The sequence below is a fragment of the Zea mays genome, chromosome 5, assembly GCF_902167145.1.
Source record: "Zea mays cultivar B73 chromosome 5, Zm-B73-REFERENCE-NAM-5.0, whole genome shotgun sequence".
NCBI lineage: Eukaryota > Viridiplantae > Streptophyta > Magnoliopsida > Poales > Poaceae > Zea > Zea mays.
In genome coordinates, this window is record NC_050100.1 from 140,950,509 (window position 1) to 140,977,059 (window position 26,551).

The window sequence follows — 26,551 nt, forward strand, 5'->3', positions numbered from 1 at the left end:
GGCGAAGCGCCTCGAACATCGGAGCCGGGACTTCGCACTAATCGAGGGCCAATTATACAAGAAGGGGGTCAGTCAGCCAATGCTTAAATGCGTCACCGAGACCGAAGGCATCCAAATCTTGCGCGAAGTCCACAGTGGAACTTGCGGCTCGCACGCGGGGCCAAGGGCCCTGGCTGCTAAGGTGATCCGACAAGGGTTTTACTGGCCTGCAATGATCTGCGCCGCAAATCGAGTCACAAGGTCCTGCGAAGCTTGCCAGAAGTTCTCTCCTCGGTCAGGCAACCCCTCGCAATACACAAAGCTGATCGCCCATACATGGCCTCTTCAGCGCTGGGGCCTGGACATTGTCGGGCCCTTGCCCACCGCTCAGGGGAACCTCAAGTTCGCCTTCGTAGCCGTCGAATACTTCACCAAGTGGATTGAAGCGAGGGCTGTGTCCACAATCACATCAAAGACTGCCCAAAAATTCTTTTGGCAGAACATTGTTTGCCGCTTCGGAGTACCGTCCGAGCTAACAGTTGACAACGGCAAGCAGTTTGACAATCAAGATTTCAAGGATTTCTGTTTTTCCATCGGCACCAAGCTTGCCTTCGCTTCAGTCTATCATCCGCAGTCCAACGGAGTTGTGGAGCGTGCCAATGGGAAAATCTTCACAGCCATCAAGAAGATGCTCCTCGACGAGAAAAAAGGCAGATGGACCGACTTGTTACCGGAGGCAGTCTGGGCACTAAACACAACCGAATGCAGGGCGACCGGGTTCACTCCTTTCCGCCTTCTATACGGATCAGAGGCAATGACTCCGCAAGAAATAAAACATGGGTCTCCGCGCACAGCTCCGTCAGCCACCCCTGACGTCGATGAGCCAACCTCCAAAGATCTCATTGACGGAGACCGGGTCTTCGCCCTGCAGGCCTTGAACAAATACCAAGCCCAGACCAAAGCATGGCGCGACCGCGCAGTCATCCCAAAGGAGTTCAGCGCGGGGGACCTCGTACTCATCCGAACAGCTCGGACGGAGTCCAAGGGCAAGCTGGAGCCCAAGTGGGAGGGCCCCTTCGTAGTCAAGACAAGAGCTTCCCCCAGCGCTTACAGACTCGCAACGCCAGATGGCGAGGACCTGGAGCACTCCTGGAACATTGACAACCTTCGTAAATTTTTTGTTTAACTCCTAGGGCTGAGTTCGCCCTTGTAATTCACCGCAAACAATCTTGTACCGGCCCGCACTCTTTTCCTCCCGGGGGGTGAGGTTTTTAACGAGGCGGAGCCATGTAATATATGTGAGAAAAATCCCCCGCAAAAGCATGTGTCGAAAAAAGACCGCGACAACGGTCTTCGGCATTCGACCAACTCGAAGTCACCGCGAGGCTAAGCGCTAGCCACCCTCGCGTGCGACCAATCCGCGCAGAAGTCGCCTAAGGGTGCAGCCGGACTTAGCACAACAAGTGCGCAAAAATCAAAGTCTATCGCGAAGACTATCCGCGCAGAAGTCGCCTAAGGGTGCAGCCGGATTTAGCACAACAAGTGCGCAAAAATCAAAGTCTATCGCGAAGACTATCCGCGCAGAAGTCGCCTAAGGGTGCAGCCGGATTTAGCACAACAAGTGCGCAAAAATCAAAGTCTATCGCGAAGACTATCCGCGCAGAAGTCGCCTAAGGGTGCAGCCGGATTTAGCACAACAAGTGCGCAAAAATCAAAGTCTATCGCGAAGGCTATCCGCGCAGAAGTCGCCTAAGGGTGCAGCCGGATTTAGCACAACAAGTGCGCAAAAATCAAAGTCTATCGCGAAGACTATCCGCGCAGAAGTCGCCTAAGGGTGCAGCCGGATTTAGCACAACAAGTGCGCAAAAATCAAAGTCTATCGCGAAGGCTATCCGCGCAGAAGTCGCCTAAGGGTGCAGCCGGATTTAGCACAACAAGTGCGCAAAAATCAAAGTCTATCGCGAAGGCTATCCGCGCAGAAGTCGCCTAAGGGTGCAGCCGGACTTAGCACAACAAGTGCGCAAGAATCGAAGTCTATCGCGAAGACTAACCGCGCAGAAGTCGCCCAAGGGTGCAGCCGGACTTAGCTCCACAAGTGCGCAAAAATCAAAGTCTATCGCGAAGGCTTTTCGCGCAGAAGTCGCCTAAAAGGCGCAGCCGGAGCCTACCGCAAAAACCGCCCAAGGGCGCAGCCGACCCAGTATGGCAAAAGCAGAAGCGACAGCAAGACCAATTATAATCACACTGGCACAGCACAATCAATCACACCAGTCAAAGTACACAGCGCCCTCGCAGGCACAAGCACGCGAGGGCACACCACTCCATTTTACAAACCCTTGCACATACACAAGCGAGGGCACTATGCCCTACATCGGCTCAACTTTAGGAATAATCCCCATCTCTCTATAATTAAATAACATTATCCTAAGCTCCTCACCAGCAAAAAGGCTTCGCAGCTCCCCTTCCCCCACACCCGAGACGGCCGGCAAAGACAGCAGCCCCTGCCGACCAACCCTACTAACGCGAAGACGAGCCCCTTCCTCCGCACTAATCCTACGCTTCGCAACCGCCCTTCGTCGTCGGTGCCCGGTGCTAGGACCGGGCACGCCTGGCGCGTCCACAGCATGTAGCGCAGCCTCCGCCGCAGCCTCGTCCAGGGCCGCAAAATAGTCCAAGTCCTCCTCGGACGACTCCTCGGTCCATTCAGCCGAGCTCCCAGAGTCAGTAAAATCAAAAAACTCAGAAACAGACCCACCACATTCATTTCCACCTTCCGCGGTCGAAGCCGCCAAAAAACCAGTAGTAGCGGTTGCGTGCGCAGGCCCAAAATCTTGAACCTGCGCAGCAACCAAAATTCAGTACATCATCCAAAAATCCCTCAACCCTAAACACCACCTACGCCACCTGCGAAGGCCCTGCCGCTGCGGGAGCCTCCGCCGCCGCCTCCGCCGTTGTCTCCGCTGGATCTTCAACGCCCGGCACAGCGGCTGCGGGGGCATCAGACGCGCCTTCGGCCACCCTTGGGAGTAGGCCTTCGCCGGCCGCAGCAGGTACAAGGACGCCTGGTGCATCTTCCGCGGTCACCGGGGCGACTCCAGTGGCGGCCTCCGCAGGGGTGGTCTCCGGCCCAGGCGGCGCGCTGTTCAGCGCCCCAAAATCGTCCACCCGCTCGCCGCGCTCCGCCTAAGGCAAAACGTACAAAAAAAATTCAGCAAACACACGCACAAACCGCATCCAGCAAGCACCGAGCAAACGACAACGTTACCTGAGCCCTTGCAGCCTCGGCCCGCGCCCGGACCACCTCTCGACCGTATGAACCCCACATCCGGTCAAAGAGGGCCCCGCCGGACTCCTTCACCACGGGGTCTTCGACCTCAAAGATATCTCGCCCAAAATCTTCATCCACCTGGTCGAGGGCCTCAAAGTGCCGGCAGCCTTCGCGAGAGAGCGCGTTCATCGCTGCCTCGCAGGTGACCAGGGAGGTGAACGACATCAACCCCGCCAAGACAGTGGGGAGCTCCTGCAGTTCCTCCTGCACCCACTCCAGACAGCGAAGTCCGGCCTCTCGCTCCGGCACCTCGAAGTCGCTCGTCCGCACACCCAGCTCGCGATATGAAGTCATGAGCTGCGTGCGCGTCCGTTCGGCCTCCGCTCGCGCCGCGGCCTCGGCCCCCTCCGCGCGGCTCTCGAAGGCAGCAAGCCGCCGCTGCAGCTCCCCGGCGAGCTCCTTGGCGACATTGCCCTCCGCCCGCGCCAGCCTGGCCTCCGCCTGCGCAGACTGCTCCTTGGCGATGGCTTCGTTGGCCTCCTTTCTCTCCTCCATCAGCTGGCGCCGGAGGTCTGCCTTCTCCTTCTCAAGGGCGGCCACCTTCTCCGCCAGCTTGCGGCACTTGCTGTCGGAGGCCGACTTCTCACGGACAGCGTCCGCGTGTTGCGTCCGAAGTCTCTCGACCTCGACAGACAACGTCGCCGTAAGGGCCCCCGACGCAGTACGGCTGGTGAAGTCAGCCACCTGCAGAACACACATAAGGCCCGTGTTAAAAAAAAAAAAAAAAAAAAAAAAAAAAAAAAAGAGAAGCTCGGCAGACCTGACTCAGCGCCCCCATTGCTTCTTTCAGCCGGCGGGTCGCCGCGTCCGCCTCGTCTCTGACCAACGCGAGGGCAGTCACCTCGCCTCCAGCGCCAAGGATCTCTACCCCCGCCTTCGGCGCTGGCACAGCCGTCGCGACCGCCGCGCCAGGCACAACTAGAGCGAGCGGGCCCTCGTCCAACCCTGCAACGCATCAACAGATTAAAAAAAAAAAAAAAAAAAAAAAAAAAAAGTGTATACATACAGACTCACCCCCAAGATAATCCTCCACATCAATCTCAGTGCCGAAGTCGGCAACGCGGTTGCCGGGCGGCGGTAGCGATCGGGCCGCCTTCGCAGCCTCCGCCACTCCGCTGGCGGACGGCACCACCTTCGACAGCTTGGGGCCTCCGGCGCCCACCGTCGCCTCCGGCGCCTCGCCAAGCGCGGAGGCACCCGCCTTCGCCGGCAATGGCGGCTTGCCTCCGCCGGAGGCCTCAGCCTTCGATGCTCCCCGCTGCCTTTTCGGCCGGGCTTCATGAACCCTCACAGTCGCCTGACGTTTCCGCGCCGCCGCTTGGCGATCCTTGTCCATCACTGCCCACACAACATGACCGATATTTCGCCCATAAGGAAAAACTTTCCACCGACGAGCCATACGAGATGTAAAACAGTCCTCTTCATCCCAGGGGATAGGAATGTTTTTAGGCCAGCAACCCCCGGTAACCCTCAGCATCCGAGCCGAAGACTCCCGGAGCTCGGGCGAAGACATCCTCTCCCCCGGGGCCGCACACGTCCTCATTAACTCTCTAGCGAAACTATCAGACACCCCAAGCCCTCCCATCGCAGTACCTAATTTTCTCTTTTTCGAAGAGGTGGCGGCCGCCAGCGCAGGGTCGCCTCCGGCCTCCACCGCCGGTTTCTTCCCGCGGCGGTCTGCTTCGTCCTGACCAGGGTAGCCGTCGTACGGCAGTTGATTTAATTCAAAGACCCTGTTCAAGCGATCGTTTGACCCACGGATATCGAAGCTGCGCTGGCCTTCCGTCTTCGGCACGTAGCGCCCCACGAGTCGCACCGCCAAGTCTTCTGCATCGCGCACGAAGGCGGCCGGGTCACGGTTCCGCAAACTCAGTGCGAAGGCAGGACTTCGCACCTCCCTTCCTCCGTGAAAGGGCATCTGGCGAGGGCATACTTCGCCCAGCGCCCAGCCGTGCGCCAAGGGCCAGACCCCGTACGCCGCAAACTCTTCAACCAAATCACGCCCGCTGCTCTGTCCGGCGGCGTACCGTAGGGCCTCTTCGTCTGTATCCTCTTCTGCCACTTCGAAAGGCGGATACGCAGAGTAATAGTGAGAGCACATTAAGGACACGGGGAGCCCTTGATGGCCTTCGACAGTCGCCTCAGAAACATAAAACCAAAACTCATTCCAACTGCCCCACTTGTTGCGGGCGCACGGGACCAACTCCACTACTGGCATCGTGGTCTTGCCGGTCTTCGGCGTGAAAGTGCACGACCCGAACTGCGCAACTCCGCCCTCAACCACCCTTTTCTGCCAATGCAAGCAATAATTCTTCGCGAAAACTTCCACCGACGGCTGCCCGCCGTACGAAGTCGTCGCCCAGACATACTTCGCCAGCGCCACTATGGCGTTCGGCGTAAGCTGATGTATTTGAACACTGAATCTGCGCAGGACTTCGCTGACAAACCGGTGCGCAGGCAGGCGGAGTCCGGCGGCGAAGAACGCCTCGAAAACAACCAACTCGCCCTCCGGCTCGGGGACTTCCTCCGTCCCCGGGGCCCGAGCGACTCCGTCGCCAAAGTAGCCCAACCGCTGCATATCTTCAATACGGCCTGACGTCATCCGTGACACACCGAATTCAACAGAGTCGCCGGCGCGCAACTCCTCCACCATCGCGTCACTCAACGTCTCCTCAGACGAGGCGGCGGCCGGCGGCGTGGCGGTGGCGGAAGAAGAAGAGGATGGCATGGCTACGTACCGTCGGCGGCGGCGGGCGGTTTGCTTCACTCGAGCCAGAACGACGGCGAGCAAAGGGAGCAACGGAGGAAAAGGAGCAGCAAGGCGGCGGGCGGCTAGGGTTTTACGGAGCGCGGAAAGCAGAATTCAAACAGCGCCGCCCCCGCCCCCCCTTTTATAGGCAGGGCGCGGCTCCTCGGGAAACCCACAACCCGACAGGCCGCGACGCTTCGGGAAACCCGCAATCCAACAGTACGCCGTCCATCAACGGTCACATCAAAAACCCCCGCGGAACCACTTCGAGCGAGGGCAGCGTCTCCGCCATCTAGCGACGTCTTCGGCACCAGGTGACTTTGTCGAACTGGTCCCTCGGAGGGCAAATGTTGGGGCGAAGGCAAAGACGCCACCCTTCGCTCCAGGCCTTCAGCGTCTCCGCCATCTAGCGACGTCTTCGGCACCAGGTGACTCTGTCGAACTGGTCCCTCGGAGGGCAAATGTTGGGGCGAAGGCAAAGACGCCACCCTTCGCTCCAGGCCTTCGCTGCAGCCGCTGGTCCGACGGAGGCAAAGCGGGCAGGGACACCCTTCGCAGGACTCGACACCTTGACGAAGACCTGCGGCGACGTCCTCACACGGCGCGGCCTCATTCAGCCCCAAGGCCCACGTGTGATCTGGCCCATTGTAACGGGCCCCGCGTGGCCGCCTCTGTATTACGGGCCTGACTTGTAAAGGCATACTTGTAATTACAGCTTGTAACCCTGCTTTACGGGAATATTCCGGGGATAAACTAGGCGTCTGAGGGCACATGCGTCCTTGAGACAAGACGCTGGGCGCTCAGACACCTATAAATACCCCCGCACAGTGCCCGTGAGGGGCTAGATCAACAGAGCTATTGCCCCCGTGCACGTAACCCTGTTGTCGCCGTTGTTCACCCCCGTTGGCCCACTTGCAGCAGAGAGCAAGTTCCAACATTGCCACAGAGCCGAAGGTGCTGAGCAGGAAAGCTTCGGCGTAACAGCAAAGAGTGGAACCGACTTAAAGATGAAAAGGCTATTCAGACCTCGATAGACTATTATAGAGTTATTATCAAATGTAAAGGGCATGAATGTAATTTTGTAAGGGCTGTGTCCCGAGTCTATAAATAGGTGAACAGTATCCCCGTACTGTTCACGCTGACTTGGCATTTGCTTTTGCGTCACACTTGTATTTTCATCTCCTTCTCAAGCCGAAGGTACATTTATGATTCGATATTGTTTCTATTTCTCTATAATGATATAATAAAGTTAAATGAATAATATTATATGATTGTTCATACTATCTTTTATGTTTCATATGCTTCGTCTTTCATTAATATATACTGTGATGATGAAGGTTCGTCCTTCATGACCTTCGTCCGAAGATCGTTATATCCTAAGGGAAATAATGCTTCAAAGGACGAAGGACTTTATCGTTTAACGTTCTCTGTGTTGCCTTGTTCTTAACTCATAGCATTTGAGAACAAGTCCCCAACATGTACTACCTCGTTGATGAGCCCAGGGTGCACTTTGTCTGGCAGTCCAGCCAAGAGTCATCAGGGCTCGCCATGTCGTGCGCGTTCGACGACTACTGTATAAAGGACTGTGGCGTCATCTCGGCGCCGAAGGTGACACAGAGGCGGACCGACAGGGATGACCAGTTCGTCATCCTCGCCACCGTCAGGGTAGCTTTTGTGCCAACTACCTTTAATTTTCTTCACAAACACACACACTTGCCTTTTTGTTTAAGCAAGCACGTATAGTGGTGCGTGCCTGATGACTGACGATGTACGAGGGAACTTCTTTCGGCTGGTGTGGGACGTGCTCTCCAATGAGACCATGCAAATCGTGGCATATATCAAAGTCTGCATGATTCTAATAGTTGCAATGTAGTGGTGAAACAACTAGACTAAAATAACAAAATTTATGTATGGTCAGGATTATAAATTGATTATAAAACATTTTCTCGTAACAGTATAACATATATTTTGTATATATATTTTGTATATAAGTTATCGTGTTATTATATATTTCTGTTGCAACGCACGAACACTCATCTAGTATGTATATATATAATTAGTTTTATAATTAAATTATATTTAGTACTTAAGTAACATCTAAATATTCGACGTGATAGATACTAAAATTTAGTAGAGAGAAACGAACGGACCGTTAGTGTGCTTTAGCTGTTGAATCGGCTCTTGGAGGGCGATGCACCAGTTTGGCATCTTCACTTGTCACTGGTGAGGATTTGGGGACAGACGAATAGAGCATGTTTAAAAAAAAGACGCTTGCATTATTGTATCAAAAGCACATGTCCCGATGGGGCGCCTGTCCAACCTTCTCGCCAACCGAGCCGAGTACACAAGTACAGGTCCCGCGAGCGAAGCAGAGCTGCTCATGGAATCGAAATCGAAGGTCAGGATCATCAAGTGGTGTCTGGCTGGTATTGGCAGTGGCAGTGGATCAATAGCAATCATCCTGTGAAGTCGAAGTCGTGGCTGGCATCGCACTTTTGGAACCAAGAATCTATCTACTGCTTACTGCTGCTGGTAATCGAGCCCAGCTGTGCACGGTGCACCTTTTAATTATTTGCTGACCGACCTCACGGAAAAGAGCAAATGGACGCCTGCTGTTGAGCGGGCGAGATTGCGACAATTAAGAGGCGGTCGTGTTACTGTCACTCTGTCAGTGGCCCCAACGACCTCATATATGTGCGTGGTGGTGCGAGAGAGAAGAGAGATAAAAGCTATATTTTAATCAAGACTCCCGGAGCTATTATTATACTATCTACGTTCTCAATATTTATCGTCCGCCAGTTCATTTTTAAACTAAAATACGACAAAAAACAGCGTGTAACTGCCTGTTGCTGCAGTAAGAGGCAGTTACACGCCCGCCGGCCGTCGTTGTCGTCCTCTTCCTCCCCGCCGGCCGCATCCGCTCCTGGTTGGCTCGCCTGCACGACCTGTTCGCTTGGCTTTAAAATCCGTACCGGCTTCTACTGCTTCTGTAGTGTTTTTGTCTTTATGGATTGCAACTGCAACGGTCCAAATATTTGGCTTTAATTCGAAACGAACAACCCCACAAATGCCAATGGCCAATACCATCCTGATCCTGGGTTTGTCTTTGAGACACGGAGTTTTAAGGACCATTTGTTTCCATTAGTCTCTCCATTAAAGTTTAGAGCACGTTTGGGTCTTTTAGTGCTTGTTTGTTACTAAATGTAGTCTGTCCATATTATACAAACAACCGTATTGTATGTCCAAAGTATATAATCTAGAGCCATATTATGATAATACTATAATCTTTTCGAGAGGTACTTATTTGAGATTTTTGTGGCGAAAGTCCCCGGTTATATTGTTAAAATAATAAGTCCAGCCATTCTTCTTTCCCTCTCCAATTTGCACACAGCCAATCCCCCCCCACCACGCACAACACTGCCTCTCCACATCGCTTCTTCCTCTCCAACCCTAGCCGCTATCAGATGTTCTCCATGGGCAGGCTTGACCCCAAATACAATCTAGGCGAGGCCTTGTGAGTATAGGAACTCATTGTTACACAAATTGAACTTTAACTCCTCCATGGAAGAAGATAGCAGTGTGCGACTGGGTCATTCTGCGAACTGGATGACACGACGGCTACAGGATTCGCCACAAATGTGATGAGCCTGCCGCCGCTGTTAAAGGTTGTGACGCGAGCAGAAGAGGCCTCGACTTCGCCAGTGTGAGGCGCAACATCGATAGTGTTGGGGACCTGCTTCGTCGCCGAAGGTCCCTTAAGAAGAAACACCTTCGAAAGATCAGCGTATAATCAAACACAGCGCGAAGCTACCATCCAAGGAGCTTCGGCATAGTGGCGCGCCTTGAGACGAAGGGCTGCACCGACTTAAGGAGGAAAAGACCAATCAGTCCATGATAATTTGTGTCATGATTGTAACTAGTTATCAAGGACATAAATGTAATTTTGACCGGACTGCGTCCCGTTGTTGGGGACTTGTTCTCAAATGCTTCGGCTTGACAGAAGGCAAAAATCCAAGTGTTGCGCACGGGCGAATACAAGATAGCGTGAACAGTACATGGGTACTGTTCATCTATTTATAGGCACAGGACACAGCCTGTGAGAAATTACATTCATGTCCATTACAAAGGTTTACAATCATAATACAAGTTATCACGGGCCGATTGGTCATTTCATCTTTAAGTCGGTGCATTTGGAAATGTACTCCGAAGCACTTTGATTGATAGCTTCGGCTTTGTGCTAGTCTTCCGAAGGTGTTTCTTCTTATGGGACCTTCGGCGACGAAGCAGACCCCCAATAGTAGCCCCTTCACGGTGCCAGATCGTTTTTCGTAACGAGCTCGACCCGTGAAAAACTCTCTCAAGCTTCGGAATGTCGAAGGTCCAAAAAACACCTTCCCTTAGCTCGTTGCCGAGAAACGATTTAAATATTCCGAGTGAAGGGTGGTCCCACCATACAACGGGTACGCGCGATCTGGTGATTCAGCTTCTTGGGCGCTATGGTCCACCGTTCAGCGAGTGCGGGTGACTGTTCAGTGGGTGCGAGCGACTTGACAATTTACCTTCCCACCTGCAGCACTATATAAACAGACGGGTAGTTGTGAAGTTACCACATCATTTACTTGCACTGTTGTGCTGCCAAAAAATGTGGCCACCGCTGAAGCTTGTTCATCGTATTCCCAATCAAAGGATCACTTTGTTCTAGCTTCGTGATAAGAGGGAGCTTCGTAAAAAATAATCAACTTCGTTAAAACGCAAGAAATTCAACATCAAATGGCCAGGGTGCGCTCAACAGCTAGGGTTACACACGACGGAGAGGAAACCGAAGCTACTGAAACTGCTCTGATCTCCAAAGTTATGCAGCGGTCGGGACTAGTTGTGACGGAGGGCGCTCCTGACGAAGGCGCCCCTGCTACTGAAGCCGAGCAGGCAGATATTGAAGAGGGCGATACTAGCGAAGAAGAGATTAACTATAACACCGCTATGCCATTGAAGCCCAGCCATTTGGATTTTGGGAAGTAAACTATGTTTGAAGCTGATATGGCTATGATGACGAAGTTAGGCTACTTCAGAGAAGCCGATAAGGGTTTGATTCGTTTTGGCGGGGAAGAGACTATCCCGAAACCAGAAAATGATGAAGTGGTGGTTTTTAAGAGCTTCTTCAAAGCAGGGTAGAGATTCTCTGCACGGGATGATTGCAGATGTCTTGGAAAATTTTGAGATTTACCTTCATTAGCTGACCTCTAACGCCATTGTTAGGCTCAGCGTGTATATCTGGGCTCTCCGAAGTCAAGGGGTGGAGCCGCTCGTCGAAGCCTTTTGCCGAGTACATGAACTTCATTATCAGACGAAGGCTAGGGAAGACGGACTGCATGAGAACTTTGGTTGCTATAATTTTGCTTATCGCAAAGACATGAAGACACCAGTGGTCAGCTATCGCTCTAAATGGCCGACCGGTTGGAAATCTGAATGGTTTTATGTTAAGATTGATGAGAAAAAGGAGAAGCTAGTACAGAGCCCGCTGGAGTTAACCTTCGGGCTGACTAGGCCCCACTGCAACATGACGCCGGGGCACCATGCCCAGATGCTTTGTATGAGTCTAGAATTGTATCTGAACACATTGGAACTAGAGATTTAGTTCAAGAATACTTGGCCAACCGCGTATTCCCAACGCTAAGGGAATGGGGTATGCCGAAGCTTGAAAAAGAGAAGAAGAAGAAGAATGAACTCGTTCGGCTGCCCTATCATTTCAAGTTCAAAAAACACTTCAAAGAACCCTGCCAAGAATGGTTGGATACAATTGAGGTTATGTGCAACGAGATTTTGGGCAATTATACGAGAAAAGGAGATCAGTTGATGACTGCAGCCTTCGGCGCCCGACCGAAGCGAAGATTGAATCGGGTAATGGATGCCCTGAATTTTGAATATCCAGACTATGAGCAATTGAACAAGGGCACCGAAGGGCAAAAAAGGAAAAGAATTGTTAGTGTTGTGGGCAGACAAGCTGCTAGAATGGTGAAAGAAGATGAAGAAATCCTGAAGAAAAGAAAATTGAGCCCTGAGCCGAAGGCAGTTGCTCTGAAGAAGAGGAAAGCTTCGGCTCCGAAGCAGAAGGCAACTGATATGGAAGAAGAGACTCCTTCAACACCTTCTGTTGCCGACGTGGAAGAAATTCTAAAGGTAATGACTGAATCCTTACCTATCAAGCTAAGTCCACTGGGGCCACATCTGACGAAGCTTTTATAGAAGAAGAAGGAGCCCTCGGCAGCGAAGAAGTCTGCTGGGCCAAAAAAATGAAGGATTATTACTGTGACAGAAGCTATTGAAGAGACACCACCACCAGCTTCGGCGTCAAAGGCACCAGCTGTCGAGAGCGCTACAGCTACCGAAGCTGCACCTACTGAAGCCGCGACTACCGAAGCTGCAACGACAGCTTCGGCGTCAAAGGCACCAGCTATCGAGAGCGCTACAGCTACCGAAGCTGCACCTACTGAAGCCGCGACTACCGAAGCTGCAATAGCCAAGGATGCAAACTTAGAAAGCACACTCTCAGATATAGATAAAATACTTCTGGATATGGCCGCAGAAGAAGCTGCTGCAGCCGCCGAAGAGACCATGGCCACAGTGCCTGGGAAAGAGAAGGAGATAGCCGAAGATACTTCAGAAGAAGAAAACTTCAATTTTCAAAACTTAATTGGACAAGAATTGTCAAAGGCTAAGAAAGAAGAGTTACGAGACTATGCCATATCCTGCGGGTATCAGCCAGGGGCGATGCTCTTCGGCGGCATTGACGATGAAAGCTTAGGTTGTCTCCGAGACCGGACTGGAGCGAAGGTCGTCGGTACTCTATCGAAGAGTATTGGTTTCCCGAAGCTTGAGACCGATATCAGTCGCTACCGACGACAACATATCGTCGGTAGTTTATTCTATTCTAACTTCAAGGTAAAAACTTTTCTTCGACTTTTCATTGTTTTTGACGACGAAGGTGTTTGCTGACGAAGCTTGCTTCTACTCAGAGTATGCTATTAAGCAAAGCTTTGAGGATGCAACAGGACCTTGAAGACAAAAAACATGAGATCATAATTGAAGGTTTAGAAAGCAAAATAAAAGATCAAGCAGCTGTTCTTGAAAAGAAAGATTTCGAACTTCAGACAATGGAAGGTTTACTGGCAGAAGCTGAAGCCAAAATTGCAAAGTTAGATAAGGAGCTTCTCTCAAAATCAGAAAGCTTCGAACAAGAAAAATAGAGATTTGATACGAAGTTTGAGGCTGAGGTCGAAAAAAGTTCAAATTTGCAAAAATCATTGAAAGAACTTCAAGATAAATGTCTAGAGTTTAGCAACCGATGCGTGCAGCGGTTAAGGCAGATCTTCAACTCGATTGGAGCCAACTCTAAGAAATTCATTCCTTCGATTGAGGACCTGCCTGGGACCTTCGAACACATTGAGGGTGAAGTTGATGCTCTTGATGAAGTTATAGCTGGACACAGTGATTTCTGTGCCCTGCTAGCTTCTTGGGGCACAACTGTTGCCTTCATGAAGTCTGGTTGCACGCATGGAAAGATTGTTAATAGACCAAACTTCAGCTTATCACCAGCAGATCTGATTGATATCCCTAGCCTAGCTCGAAGCATAGGAAACAGATTTATAAAGCAAATATGGACGAAGGGTGGGCGAAGCCTAGCTAGTGACGAAGCTCGAAGTCACCTCAAGCCGGTAATAAAATCATACCTTGTGCTTACCTTTTCCTTGAAACTTGAATTTTCCTTATAATGTTTTGATATGTACAGGATGACGAAGCCGAAGAACATAGAGCCGAAGCTTAGCAGACAATCCGAAGCTCAACAGATGGTGATGAAGCTCGAATACCTAGCTGTGGAAAAATTCTAAGAAAACTATTGTATTAACCTTTATAAAGAGTATTGTAACTTAAGAATCAGATTCTACTCCGTAAATTTGTTCATACCTTGTAATATATTTTTACCTTTCCATCGATGTATGAAATGCTTTGATGTGGTCGAAACCTGTATTTTTTGAGCCGAAGGCGAAAAACACCTTCCCTTCTTTTCGTACACAACGAAGCATGAATCTGGTTTTGAAGCTGTATGCTTAAAGCCGAAGCAACTGTCTGTATCTACATGATATGATGATGATGATGATCCTATGTATGTCTAAATGAATGTTTATGAATGCAATGTATGATGTAATGTATCGTGCAAATGAATGCCCAAACACACACATTCGAAGCTTCATCCACAACCTTCATTCCCTTAGTAATAACTGAAATCTCTTTGCCATTTATTTTTCGGCTGCACCGCTTATTTTTCGGTGTTAGTTCTGCATTCCCTTAGGAATGTCTTTTGAACTTCTTCGCCTTCTATTTCGGCGGTATTCGCGTTGACTTTTCGTGCTTCGCCTTATATTTCGGTGGTATTTGGCTCTGCATTCCCTTAGGAACGACTTTTGAGCAGAAAACTTACACTGCGCTCCCTTAGGAACGACTTTTTGTAGCTTCATCATGCTCTGCATCCCCTTAGGGACGACTTTCGAGCTTCTCCCTATTTTCTCTTTTCCTTTGCACTCGATAGTGCATGCTCAGATTTTACATTTACATATTTTGGGGGATTTTGCTCTCGTGGAGCTGAATAAGAAAGAAAAAATTACAAACTATGGCCCCATTAAAAACCTTTCTCCCCCTTTGGAAAGGAAAACAGTGCCATAGAAAAAATAAAAAAGATTACATCAATCTATACATAATATCGTCGAAGCTCATCCGCGTTCCAAGATCTAGGAATGTCATTGCCATCCATATCCTTTAATCTGTAAGAACCGGGCCTTGACGAAGATACTACCAGAAAGGGTCCTTCCCACTTCAACTGTAGTTTGCCTACTATGTCCGGGTTAGCCACTCTCCGAAGCACCAAATGCCCTGGCTTGATATTTTTCAGTCGGACTTTTCTGTCGCGCCATTTTATTGTTTCGGCTTGATATTTATTTATATTTTCCACAGCCTGAAGTCTGACCCCTTCTATAGTGTCTTTTGTCACATGATAATCAACTTCGTCTTCAGTCGAAGCTGTTGTTCTTATTGACCCCGTTTTAGCTTCTTCTGGGGTTATAGCTTCGTCACCAAATAATAACTTGAATGGTGTAAAACCTGTTGATCTTGACACGGTTGTATTGTGGCTCCACACCACTTTAATCAACTCTTATGGCCACTTTCCTCTGGGTTGATTAAAAATTAACTTCATTATTCCTGTCACTATAATACCATTTGCTCTTTCGACAAGTCCATTTGACTCTGGATGTCTGACTGACACAAAGTGAATCTTCATGCCGATTTGATCACAGAATTCCTTGAAAGCTTCGGCATCAAACTGTGTTCCGTTGTCCACAGTTATAGCCTTTGGTACGCCGAAGCGACAAACGATGTTTTGCCAAAACAATTTCTGGACTGTGACCGAAGTTATTGTGGCCAAAGGCTTCGCTTCAATCCACTTGGAAAAATATTCTACAGCAACCACAACATATCTTAAATTGCCTTGTGCTGGTGGAAGTGGACCTAACAAATCTAGGCCCCATCTTTGCAATGGCCAGGTTGGTTGTATTAGCTGGGTTAGCGATGAAGGTTGTTTCTGGTCTCTTGCACATTTTTGACAATTTTCGCACTTTTGAACCAGATCCGTTGCATCTGAAGCTGCCTTCGGCCAATAAAATCCTTGTCTGAAGACCTTCCCCAGCAAAGGTCTAGACCCAATGTGAGATCCACACAAGCCTGCATGTATTTCCTTCATTAGCTCTATACCTTCGGTTCTGGATAGACACTTGAGAAGTGGAGAGGAGACTCCATGTTTGTATAACTCCCCTTCTATTATTACATATGGTCTTGTTCTTGCCTCCATTCTCTTATTATAAGCTTCATCGTCTGAAAGGCAGTTACCTTGGAGAAAAGATATAATCTCAGTCCTCCAATCTTCACTATGAACAGGGGATATATTGAGCACTGCTCTTTCGAGAAGTTCCACCGAAGGTGCTCTTATTGTCTCAAAGAATACTTCCAAAGGTAGAGGCAGCCCCTGTGCCGCTGACTTGGCTAGCAGATCAGTGTGCTCGTTTTCTCCTCGTGGAATATTCTTGACAGAAAACCCTTTGAAAGAAGCTTCAAGCCTTCAAACTGTGTCCAGGTATTTCTCAAACTTTGGGTCTCTTGCCCTGCAACTCTTATCAACATGACCAGAAATAACTTGGGAATCGATTTTAAGGACCACCCTTCTTATCCCCATTGCCTTTAACTTCCAAAGCCCCTGTTGGGGCGAAGGCAAAGCCGCCACCCTCCGCTCGAAGTCTTTGCCGCAGTCGCTGGTCCGACGGAGACAAAACGGGCAGGGACACCCTTCGCTCGGTACGACATCAGATGAAGGCCTGCGACGAGGTCCTCCCACCGTGCGGCCTCGTCCAGTTCGGAGGCCCACGTGCGATCCGGCCCATTGTAACGGGCCCTGCGTGGCCGCCGTGTGTTACGGGCCTCATTTGTAAAGGCATTCCTGTAATTACAGTCTGTAACCCTGCTTTATGGGAATATTCCGGGGATAACCTGGGTAGCTGAGGGCACATGCGTCCTTAACACAAGGCGTTGGGCGCTCAGGTACCTATAAATACCCCCGCACAGTGCCCGTGAGAGGCCAGATTAATAGAGCTATTGCCTTCTAGCACATAACCCTGTTGTCATCATTGTTCACCCTTGTTGGCCTCCTTGCGACAGAGAGCAAGTTCCAACATTTGGCGCCCACCGTTCGTGCTACGAGAAAACCACCCGCGATGGCACCCAAGAGAGCTAACCCGAAGGCTGACGAGGCTGCGAAGGCAGCACTGCTCGCCGCAAGAAAGGGCAAGGCCCTCGTCCTCACCCAATCCACCCACCAAGAGGCCACCGAAGACAATGTTCCCCGCACCTGCGAGGACGACACTTTCCGCACCTGCGGCCCTGAAGGACAATCGCAGCCACCCCAGGCTTCGCCCCACCGGAGGGCGCGGACCTCACCGAGGATGGTGAAGTCCTCGGTGTCTCAGCGGAAGAACAGCTACAGCTGCGCGCCCTGCGCCTCAAGAACCGCAATCTCCAGAGGCAGAAAGAGATACTGGAGGCCAAGCGCCAGCGTGTGTCCGCACTAGCCAAAGTGCGGCAAATGATACGCGACGAAGAGCAGAAGGCCCAAGACCTCGAGCGGGAGATCGCGCTGATGCAGCGCGAAGGCCACCTTGGCCTGCAGCATGAGCCACCCCTCCACCAGCGCGCACAACTGGAAGACACGCGCGAAGGCCACCTCGGCCTGCAGCATGGGCCACCCCTGCAACACCGAGCACAACCGGAAGACCCGCGTTTCCCCCAGCGCGACCACACCTTCCAGCACGCCGCGCCATTCCAAGGAGTCAACTATCTCGACGAGCGAAGTCCCCTGGCGCCACACCTGCAAGTGACGCCTTGGCCAGCTAACTTCCGAGCAGGGACATATCCCAAGTACAACGGCAGCACCGACCCGGCGCAATACATAATGAGTTATCAGGTCGCCGTCGCATCCGCTGGAGGAGACGACGCCACAATGGCGAAGTCTTTCATCATCGCCCTAGAGGGCCCAGCTCTCACCTGGTTCACCAGATTGCCTCCGCTGTCCATTGATTCCTAGAGAAGTCTCAGGGACAAGTTCCTGCTCAACTTCCAAGGATACCGCCCAGACACCGACGCCTTGGCCGAGCTCTCGCTTTGCAAGCAGCTGGAAAAGGAGACTCTGCGGGAGTATTACCGCAAATTTTTAACACTCAAGTCGCAGCTGCCTTCCGTTAATGATCAGATAGCTATCCACTACGCCATTAGTGGCCTTCGTGTCGGCGTCCTCTACAGCCACTGCATCAGAGATCCGCCCAAGAACCTCCAGGAGCTATATCAGCTCTTTGAAAAATATGCCAAATCCGAAGAGCTCCACCAGCGCAAGGTCGAGTCACAGCGGAAACCCAAAGATGCCCCACAGTCCAGCCGTACGTGGACGAGGACTCCGCAGCCAGACTCCGGTCGAGACGGCCGTAATCAGCAGCAAGTGCACAACATCGCCAACCAGCATCCCGCTGCTGACCCCCCTCGTCGCCAGGAATATCCCCCCAGGGCCGCGGAAATGGAACTCGTGGTAGGGGCCGAGGGCGCGCACAGCCGCCGCGCCGATTCTACTGCCTCTTCCATGGCGAAGACTGCGCCCACCAAACCAAAGACTGCCCCGAGACGAAGGCCACCAGAGACAGAATGGCACGGGCGCAGCCAACCGACAACCCCAGAATTGTCGCGCACAATTACCAGCAACCCCCTCCACCATATATCCACGCTCCCGCCCTGCATCCACCGCACCACGCTTACCAACACCATCAGGAAGTACAAATCGTACCTCCTCCACCCCCACCACCACACCAGCAACACCAAAACATCCCCCATGCCCCAAAGCAGGAAGACTTCGCCGACCAACCATATCGCGGAGTCATCCACATGATAACTGGGGGGTCCAGCACAGACTTCGACACCAAGCGGCAGAAGCGGGACCACTACCGCAGCATCAACCATGTCGCCGTCACTGGCCCAGTCGTGCAGACAAAGTGGTCCCACATACCGCTAACCTTCGACGCACGAGATGTCGACTTGCGCAGCGCCCCCCACTGCGACGCCATGGTTATCAATTGCAGCGTGGCAGGCTGGGACCTGCACAAAGTCCTTGTTGACAACGGCAGTCAAGCGGACATCATCTTCCTTCACGCCTTCGATCGCATGGGCATAAGCCACAGCCTGCTTAAGCCTTCAGACAACCCGTTGTACGGCTTCGGCGGCAAGGGCACCTTCCCCGTCGGCAAAATAGAGCTGCCTCTCTCCTTCGGTGTAGCACCCAATGCCCGAAGTGAGCAAATAACCTTTGATATCGTGGACATGGTATATCCTTACAATGCCATCATGGGCCGCAGCTCCATCAATAAGTTCGAAGAAGCCATTCACGGACTGTACCTATGTATGAAGATACCAGGTCCATTTGGCGTCATCACAGTCTTCGGCAATCAACAGACTGCGCGCAACATAGAGCGGGACTTCGTGCCCGGTCAACGAAACGTGCACTGCCTCACGGCCCAGCGCGAGGTCCCTGCGCCCGCCAGCCCAACCGATAAGCAGCACGACAAGATACAGCTGCAGAGCCAAGACGGGACCAAGACTGTCCCCCTCGATCAGGCCACGCCCAAGCAGACAGTCACTATCAGCGAAGACCTCACCTCGCATGAAGAAGAGAAACTGCTCTGCTGCCTGTCCAAGAATAAAGATGTCTTCGCCTGGTCCGCCCTCGACCTGGTCGGAGTCAGCCGATCCATAATTGAGCACAGCTTGGGAATTGACCCTTCGGTGCGACCAAAAAAGCAGAGGCTTTGCAAAATGTCCGACGAAAAGACAGAGGCCGCCAAGGCGGAGGTGCACCGCCTCCTAGAAGCTAAATTCATCGAGCCAGTGGCTTACCCCACGTGGCTCTCAAATGTTGTAATGGTGCAGAAAAAAAGCGGGAAATGGCGAATGTGCATAGACTTCACCAGTCTCAACAAGGCCTGCCCAAAGGACAATTTCCCACTGCCGCGGATCGACAAAATAGTCGATAGCGCGGCCGGATGTGAGGTCATGTCACTCCTCGACTGCTTCTCCGGTTACCACCAGATATACATGAAGGAGGAAGACAAGGCTAGCACCAGATTTATAACACCCTTCGGCACATATTGCTTCATCAGAATGCCGGAGGGACTCAAGAACGCCGGGTCCACCTTCTCTAGACTCACCAAAACAGTACTCGAAGGGCAGGTCGGCAGAAATATATTTACATATGTGGACGACATCGTCGTCGCCAGCAAGAACAAGGAGGACCATCTCGCCGACCTCGCCGAGACATTCGCGAACATGCGAGACGCACGACTCCGCCTAAACCCGGAAAAGTGCGTCTTCGGCGTTCGCCAGGGCAAAATATTGGGCTACCTGGTATCACACCGCGGCATCGAGGCCAACCCAACCAAGATCCAGGCCAGCGTAGACATGTTGCCTCCGCAGTCCGCCAGGGACGTCCAACGTCTGACAGGCAGATTGGCCGCCCTCAACAGATTCATCTCCAGGTCCGCCGAGCGAAGTCTCCCCTTCCTCAAAACACTTCGCGGTGCAAAGGACTTCGCCTGGGGACCGGAGCAGGCAGCGTCCTTCGCCTCACTAAAGCAGTACCTGTCGGAGCTGGCCATCCTCACAAGCCCCGACTCCTCGCTCCCCCTATTGCTCTATGTCGCGGCTTCGCCGCATGCTGTCAGCGCAGCACTAGTGCAGGAGCAGACAGTCGAGGGCGCGGTCAGGCAGTGCCCTGTTTACTATGTCTCCGAGGTACTGACACCGTCCAAGTGCAACATGACAGAGCTGGAGAAGATTGCCTACGCAGTCGTTATGTCTTCGCGCAAACTGCGCCACTATTTTGAAGCATTCAAGGTCCGAGTCACCTCAGACAGGGGGCTCGGCGAATTATTCAGAAACCCGGAGGCATCGGTAAGAATTGCCAAGTGGGCAGCCGAACTGTCCGGCTACCACATCAGCTTCGAGCCCAGGACAGCTATCAAGTCGCAAGTCCTGGCAGACTTCGTCGTCGACTGGACTGGGCCAATAACACAACCAGACCCGTCCACAGAGAAGGTTTGGACGATCCATTGCGATGGCGCATGGTGCCATGTGGGGGCAGGCGCCGCTGCAGTCATCACCTCACCGGCTGGGGTCAAGCACAGATATGCAGCACGCCTCAGCTTCGCTCTGGACTCCGACAGATGCACAAATAATATAGCAGAATATGAAGCAGTCATCCTCGGCCTCCGCAAGCTAAGGGCCCTCGGAGTCACCACCTGTATCATCAAAACAGACTCCAAGATAGTTGCCAGCCAGATCGAGAAAGACTACGCAGCAAAGGACCCCGCACTTATGCAATACCTCGCGGCCATCCGAAGTCTCGAGAGACAGTTCAAGGGATTCACCTTGCAGCATGTGGATAGGGCCAAAAATGAGGAGGCTGACGCATTGGCCAAGGCCACCGCGAGGGGCGAGTCCTTGCCCTCCGATGTGTTCTTTCATATCATCGGCACGCCAGCCGTCCGGAGCCTCGAAGGGCTCCAAATAACTAATGACAGCGAGGGCCACCGCATAGTCAACCTAATCATGACCGAAGACTGGCGGGCACCAATAACCCTGTTCCTACAGGGGTACTATCATCCAACCGACGTCAGTGAGGCCAAGCGCCTCAGACATCGAAGCCGGGACTTCACACTGATTGAAGGCCAACTCTACAAGAAAGGGGCCAGTCAGCCAATGCTTAAGTGCGTCACCGAAACCGAAGGCATGCAGATCCTACGTGAAGTCCACAGCGGCACGTGCGACTCACACGCAGGGCCAAGGGCCCTCGCTGCTAAGGTGATCCGCCAGGGTTTTTACTGGCCCACAATGATTTGCGCCGCAAACTGGGTCACAAGGTCCTGCGAAGCCTGCCAGAAGTTCTCCCCTCGGTCAGGCAGCCCCTCGCAGTACACAAAGCTGATCGCCCACACATGGCCTCTCCAGCGCTGGGGCCTGGACATTGTCGGGCCCCTGCCCACCGCTCAGGGGAACCTTAAGTTCGCCTTCGTCGCTGTCGAGTACTTCACCAAATGGATCGAGGCGAGGGCTGTTTCTACAATAACATCGAAGACTACCCAAAAATTTTTCTGGCAGAACATTGTTTGCCGCTTCGGAGTACCGTCCGAACTAACAGTTGACAACGACAAGCAGTTTGACAGCCAAGACTTCAAGGATTTCTGTTTCTCCATTGGCACCAAGCTTGCCTTCACCTCAGTCTATCATCCGCAGTCCAACGGGGTCGTGGAACGCGCCAATGGGAAAATTTTCACAGCTGTCAAGAAGATGCTCCTTGATGAAAAAAAGGGCAGATGGACCGAATTGTTACCTGAGGCAGTCTGGGCACTAAACACGACTGAGTGCAGAGCGACTGGGTTCACTCCCTTCCGCCTTCTATACGGATCGGAGGCCATGACCCCGCAAGAAATAAAGCATGGGTCCCCGCGAACAGTTCCGTCCGCCGTCCCCGACGTGAACAAGCCAACTTCAAAGGATCTCATTGACGGAGACCGAGTCTTCGCCCTACAGGCCCTAAACAAATACCAAGCCCAGACCAAAGCATGGCGCGACCACACAGTCATCCCAAGGGAGTTCAGCGAAGGGGACCTCGTACTCGTCTGAACAGCTCGGATGGAGTCCAGGGGCAAGCTGAAGCCCAAGTGGGAGGGCCCCTTCACAGTCAAGACAAAAGCTTCCCCCAGCGCTTACAGGCTCACAACGCCAAACGGCGAGGACCTGGAGCACTCCTGGAACATCGACAACCTCCGGAAATTTTTTGTTTGATTCCTCAGGGCCGATTTCGCCCTTGTAATTCACAAAAACAATCTTGTATCGGCCCGCACTCTTTTCCTCCCGGGGGGTGAGGTTTTTAACGAGGCGGAGCCATGTAATATATGTGTGAAAAATCCCCCGCAAAAACATGCGTCGAAAAAAGACCGCGACAACGGTCTTCGACATTCGACCAATACGAGGTCACCGCGAGGCTAAGCGCTAGCCACCCTCGCGTGCGACAAATCCGCGCAGAAGTCGCCTAAGGGTGCAGCCGGACTAGCACAACAAGTGCGAAAAAACCAAAGTCTACCACGAAGACTATCCGTGCAGAAGTCGCCTAAGGGTGCAGCCGGACTAGCACAACAAGTGCGAAAAAACCGAAGTCTACCGCGAAGACTATCCGTGCAGAAGTTGCCTAAGGGTGCAGCCGGACTAGCACAACAAGTGCGAAAAAACCGAAGTCTACCGCGTAGACTGTCCGCGCAGAAGTCGCCTAAGGGTGCAGCCGGACTAGCACAACAAGTGCGAAAAAACCGAAGTCTACCGCGTAGACTGTCCGCGCAGAAGTCGCCTAAGGGTGCAGCCAGACTAGCACAACAAGTGCTAAAAAACCGAAGTCTACCGCGTAGACTGTCCGCGCAGAAGTCGCCTAAGGGTGCAGCCGGACTAGCACAAGTGCGGAAAAACCGAAGTCCACCGCGAAGACTGTCCGCGCAGAAGTCGCCTAAGGGTGCAGCCGGACTGGCACAACAAATGCAGAAACGATAACATCAAATCGTCCGCGCCAAGACCGACTACAATCACACTAGACAAAGTATACAACGCCTTCGCAGACATAGACAAGCGAGGGCACACAACTACATCATACAAGCCTTTGCACATATACAAGCGAGGGCACCACACTCTACATCGGCTCAACCTTAGAAATAATTCCCATCTCCCTATAATTAAATAACATTATCCTAAGCTCTTCACCCGCAAAAAGACTTCGCAGTTCCCCTTCACCTGTACTCTCGGCGGCCGGCAAAGACAGCAGTTCCCGCCGGCCAGCCCTACTCACACGAAGCCGAGCCCCTCCGCCCCACTAACTCTACGCTTCGCAACCGCCCTTCGTCGTCGTCGCCCGGTGCTAGGGCCTGGCACATCTCCTGCGTCCGCGGCGTGCGGCGAAGCCTCCGCCGCAGCCACGTCCAAAGCCGCAAAGTAGTCCAAATCCTCCTCCGACGACTCCTCAGTCCACTCAACCGAACTCCCAGAGTCAGCAAAATCAAAAGACTCAGATGCAGATCCACCACATTCATTACCACCTTCCGCGGTCGAAGCCGCCAAAAATTTAGTAGTAGCGGTTGCGTGCGCAGGCCCAAAATCTTGAACCTGCGCAGCAACCAAAATTCAGCAACATATACAAATTTCCCTAACCCTCTACACCCGCTACGCCACCTGCGAAGGCCCTGACGTTGCGGGAGCCTCCGCAGCTGGCTCCGCCGTTGCTTCCGCTGTCGTTTCCGCCACCACCACGGGATCTTCAGCACTCGGCGCAGCAGCTGCGGGGGCATCAGGCACGCCTTCGGCGACCTCTGGGGGCAGGTCTTCGCCGGCCGTAGCGGATGCGGAGGCATCCGGTGCGTCTTCCGCAGTCTCCGGGGTCGGCTCCAGGGTGGCCCCAGACACGGCCTCCGCCGGGGTCGGCTCCGGCTCAGGCGGCGCGCTGTTCAACGCCCCGAAGTCGTCCACCCTCTCGCCACGCGCCACCTAAGACAAAACACACAAAAGTCAGCACACACACACAGCCCACATCCAACAAACGCCAAAAGGAAAAAAAAGAACACGTTACCTGAGCCCTCGCCGTCTCGGCCTGCTCCCTGACCACCTCGCGACCGTGCGCACCCCACATCCGGTCGTAGATGGCTCCGGCGGATTCCTTCACAACGGGGTCCTCAACCTTAAAGATATCTCGCTCGAAATCTTCATCGGCTTGGTCGAAGACCTCGAAGTGCCGGCACCCTTCGCGAGAGAGCGCATTCATCGCCCCCTCGCAGGTGACCAGGGAGGCATACGACATAAACCCCTCCACGACAGTGGGGAGCACTTGCAATTCCTCCTGCACCCACTCCAGGCAGCGAAGTCCGGCCTCTCGGTCCGGCACTTCGAATTCACCGGTCCCCGCGCCCAGCTCACGGTATGTATCCATGAGCTGTTTGCGCGTCCGCTCTGCCTCCGCGCGCGACACGGCCTCGGCCCTCTCCATGCGGCTCTCCAAGGCAGTGAGCCGCTCCTGCAGCTGCTCGGCGCGCTCCCTGGCAATATTGCCCTCCGCCCGCGCCAATTTGGCCTCAGCCTGCGCAGCCTTCTCCCTGGCGAGGGCCTCATTGATCTCCCTCCTCTCCCCCGCCAGTTGGCGCCGGAGGTCAGCCTTCTCCTTCTCCAGGACGGCCACCTTGTCCGTCAGCTTACGGCACTTGCTGTCGGCGGCCGATTTTTCACGGACGGCGTCGGCATGTTGTGTCCGAAGTCTCTCGACTTCGGCAGACACAGCCGCCGTGAGGGCCCCCGACGCTGTACGGTTGGCGAAGTCAGCCACCTGCAGAACACACGTAAGGCCGCGGCCTAAGCAAGCAAAAAAAAACACACCTCCTTCAGCCGGCGGGACGCCTGACTCAGCGCCTCCGTCACCTCCTCCAGCCGGCGGGACGCAGCGCCCGCCTCATCCCTGACAGCCGCGAAGGCTGACGCCTCGCCTCCGGCGCTAAGAGCCCCGCCCTTCGCCTTCGGCACCATGGCAGCCGTCGTGGTCGCCGCGGCAGGCGCAACTATAGCAAGTTGGCCTTCGTCCGACCCTGCGACGTACCGACGAATAAATTATATATATAAAAAAAATGAAGCCAACGACTTACCACCAAGATAGTCGTCCACACTAATATTGGTGGCGAAGTCGGCGACGCGTTTGCCTGACAACGGCAACGCTTGGGCCGCCTTCGCGACCTCCGCCACTCCGCCGGCAGGCGGCACCACCTTTGTCGATTTGGAGCCGCCGGCGCCCGCCGTTGCCTCCGGCGCCTTGCTAGATGCAGGGGCGCCCGACTTCGCCGACAGCGGCGGCTTGCCTCCGCCGGGGGCCGCTGCCTTCGCAGCCCCCCGCTGCCTCTTCGGCCTGGCTTCAACGAGCCTGACGGCCGCCTGCCGCTTTTGTGCAGCTCCCTGGCGATTCTTGTCCATCACTGCCGACACAACAACAGCAATATTCCGCCCGTAAGGAAAAACTCTCCATTTACGAACCATGCGAGATGTAAAAGAGTCTTCGCCGGCCGCGCGGGGGATAGGAACATTCCTAGGCCAGCAACCCCCGGTAACCCTCAGCATCCGAGCCGAAGACTCCCGGAGCTCGGGCGAAGACATCCTTCCCCCGGGGGCCGCGCACGTCCTCATCAGCTCTCTAGCAAAACCATCAGAAACCCCAAGACCTCCCATAACAGTACCTAATTTTCTCTTTTTAGAGGATGGGGCGGCCGCCGGCGCAGGGTCGTCTCCAGTCTCCACCGTCGGTTTCTTCCCACGGCGGTCCACATCGTCTTGACCAGGGTAGCCTTCATATGGCAATTGATTTAATTCGAAAACCCTGTTCAAACGGTCATTCGACCCGCGGATATCCCAGCTGCGCTGGCCCTCTGTCCTCGGCACGTAACGTCCAACGAGCCGCACCGCCCCACCCTCCGCCTCACGCACAAAGGCGGCCGGGTCGCGGTTTTGCACACTTCGCCCAACGCCTAGCCATGCGCCAAGGGCCATACCCCGTACGCCACAAATTCTTCAACCAAGTCGCGCCCACTGCTCAGGCCGGCGGCGCACCGAAGGGCCCCTTCGTCCACATCCCCCTCCGCCACTTCAAAGGGCGGGTACGCTGAGTAAAAATGAGAGCACATCTCGGACACGGGGAGTCCCTCATGGCCTTCGACGGTACCCTCAGCAACGTAAAACCAATATTCATTCCAGTTGCCCCACTTGTTGCGGGCACAAGGAACCAACTCGACCAC